A 3107-nucleotide genomic window follows, 5' to 3' on the forward strand; every position below is an offset into this window, starting at 1 on the left:
CTAGCACGCACACTTAAATACTACTTCTAGGTGGCAGAGCTTGCAAGGCACACATCAACAAGGGCTGGATCCTAGCACGCACACTTAATACTACTTCTATGTAGCAGAGCTTGCAGGCACACATCAACACGTGCTGGATCCTAGCACGCACACTTAAATACTACTTCTATGTGGCAGAGCTTGCAGGCACACATCAACAAGAGCTGGATCCTAGCACGCACACTTAAATACTACTTCTAGGTGGCAGAGCTTGCAGGCACACATCAACACGGGCTGGATCCTAGCACGCACACTTAAATACTACTTCTAGGTGGCAGAGCTTGCAGGCACACATCAACACGGGCTGGATCCTAGCACGCACACTTAAATACTACTTCTATGTGGCAGAGCTTGCAGGCACACATCAACACGGCTGGATCCTAGCACGCACACTTAAATACTACTTCTATGTGGCAGAGCTTGCAGGCACACATCAACACGGGCCTGGATCCTAGCACGCACACTTAAATACTACTTCTATGTGGCAGAGCTTGCAGGCACACATCAACACGTGCTGGATCCTAGCACGCACACTTAAATACTACTTCTATGTGGCAGAGCTTGCAGGCACACATCAACACGGGCTGGATCCTAGCACGCACACTTAAATACTACTTCTATGTGGCAGAGCTTGCAGGCACACATCAACACGGGCTGGATCCTAGCACGCACACTTAAATACTACTTCTATGTGGCAGAGCTTGCAGGCACACATCAACACGGGCTGGATCCTAGCACGCACACTTAAATACTACTTCTATGTGGCAGAGCTTGCAGGCACACATCAACACGGGCTGGATCCTAGCACGCACACTTAAATACTACTTCTATGTGGCAGAGCTTGCAGGCACACATCAACACGGGCTGGATCCTAGCACGCACACTTAAATACTACTTCTAGGTGGCAGAGCTTGCAGGCACACATCAACACGGGCTGGATCCTAGCACGCACACTTAAATACTACTTCTATGTGGCAGAGCTTGCAGGCACACATCAACACGGGCTGGATCCTAGCACGCACACTTAAATACTACTTCTATGTGGCAGAGCTTGCAGGCACACATCAACACGGGCTGGATCCTAGCACGCACACTTAAATACTACTTCTATGTGGCAGAGCTTGCAGGCACACATCAACACGGGCTGGATCCTAGCACGCACACTTAAATACTACTTCTATGTGGCAGAGCTTGCAGGCACACATCAACACGGCTGGATCCTAGCACGCACACTTAAATACTACTTCTATGTGGCAGAGCTTGCAGGCACACATCAACACGGGCTGGATCCTAGCACGCACACTTAAATACTACTTCTATGTGGCAGAGCTTGCAGGCACACATCAACACGGGCTGGATCCTAGCACGCACACTTAAATACTACTTCTATGTGGCAGAGCTTGCAGGCACACATCAACACGGGCTGGATCCTAGCACGCACACTTAAATACTACTTCTATGTGGCAGAGCTTGCAGGCACACATCAACACGGGCTGGATCCTAGCACGCACACTTAAATACTACTTCTATGTGGCAGAGCTTGCAGGCACACATCAACACGGGCTGGATCCTAGCACGCACACTTAAATACTACTTCTATGTGGCAGAGCTTGCAGGCACACATCAACACGGGCTGGATCCTAGCACGCACACTTAAATACTACTTCTATGTGGCAGAGCTTGCAGGCACACATCAACACGGGCTGGATCCTAGCACGCACACTTAAATACTACTTCTATGTGGCAGAGCTTGCAGGCACACATCAACACGGGCTGGATCCTAGCACGCACACTTAAATACTACTTCTATGTGGCAGAGCTTGCAGGCACACATCAACACGGCTGGATCCTAGCACGCACACTTAAATACTACTTCTATGTGGCAGAGCTTGCAGGCACACATCAACACGGGCTGGATCCTAGCACGCACACTTAAATACTACTTCTATGTGGCAGAGCTTGCAGGCACACATCAACACGGGCTGGATCCTAGCACGCACACTTAAATACTACTTCTAGGTGGCAGAGCTTGCAGGCACACATCAACAAGGGCTGGATCCTAGCACGCACACTTAAATACTACTTCTATGTAGCAGAGCTTGCAGGCACACATCAACACGTGCTGGATCCTAGCACGCACACTTAAATACTACTTCTATGTGGCAGAGCTTGCAGGCACACATCAACAAGAGCTGGATCCTAGCACGCACACTTAAATACTACTTCTAGGTGGCAGAGCTTGCAGGCACACATCAACACGGGCTGGATCCTAGCACGCACACTTAAATACTACTTCTATGTGGCAGAGCTTGCAGGCACACATCAACACGGGCTGGATCCTAGCACGCACACTTAAATACTACTTCTATGTGGCAGAGCTTGCAGGCACACATCAACACGGGCTGGATCCTAGCACGCACACTTAAATACTACTTCTATGTGGCAGAGCTTGCAGGCACACATCAACACGTGCTGGATCCTAGCACGCACACTTAAATACTACTTCTATGTGGCAGAGCTTGCAGGCACACATCAACAAGAGCTGGATCCTAGCACGCGCACTTAAATACTACTTCTATGTGGCAGAGCTTGCAGGCACACATCAACACGGGCTGGATCCTAGCACGCACACTTAAATACTACTTCTAGGTGGCAGAGCTTGCAGGCACACATCAACACGGGCTGGATCCTAGCACGCACACTTAAATACTACTTCTATGTGGCAGAGCTTGCAGGCACACATCAACACGGGCTGGATCCTAGCACGCACACTTAAATACTACTTCTAGGTGGCAGAGCTTGCAGGCACACATCAACACGGGCTGGATCCTAGCACGCACACTTAAATACTACTTCTAGGTGGCAGAGCTTGCAGGCACACATCAACACGGGCTGGATCCTAGCACGCACACTTAAATACTACTTCTATGTGGCAGAGCTTGCAGGCACACATCAACAAGGGCTGGATCCTAGCACGCACACTTAAATACTACTTCTATGTGGCAGAGCTTGCAGGCACACATCAACAAGGGCTGGATCCTAGCACGCACACTTAAATACTACTTCTA

Source organism: Nerophis ophidion, linkage group LG19 (genome assembly GCF_033978795.1).
Source record: "Nerophis ophidion isolate RoL-2023_Sa linkage group LG19, RoL_Noph_v1.0, whole genome shotgun sequence".
NCBI classification, from domain to species: Eukaryota; Metazoa; Chordata; class Actinopteri; order Syngnathiformes; family Syngnathidae; genus Nerophis; species Nerophis ophidion.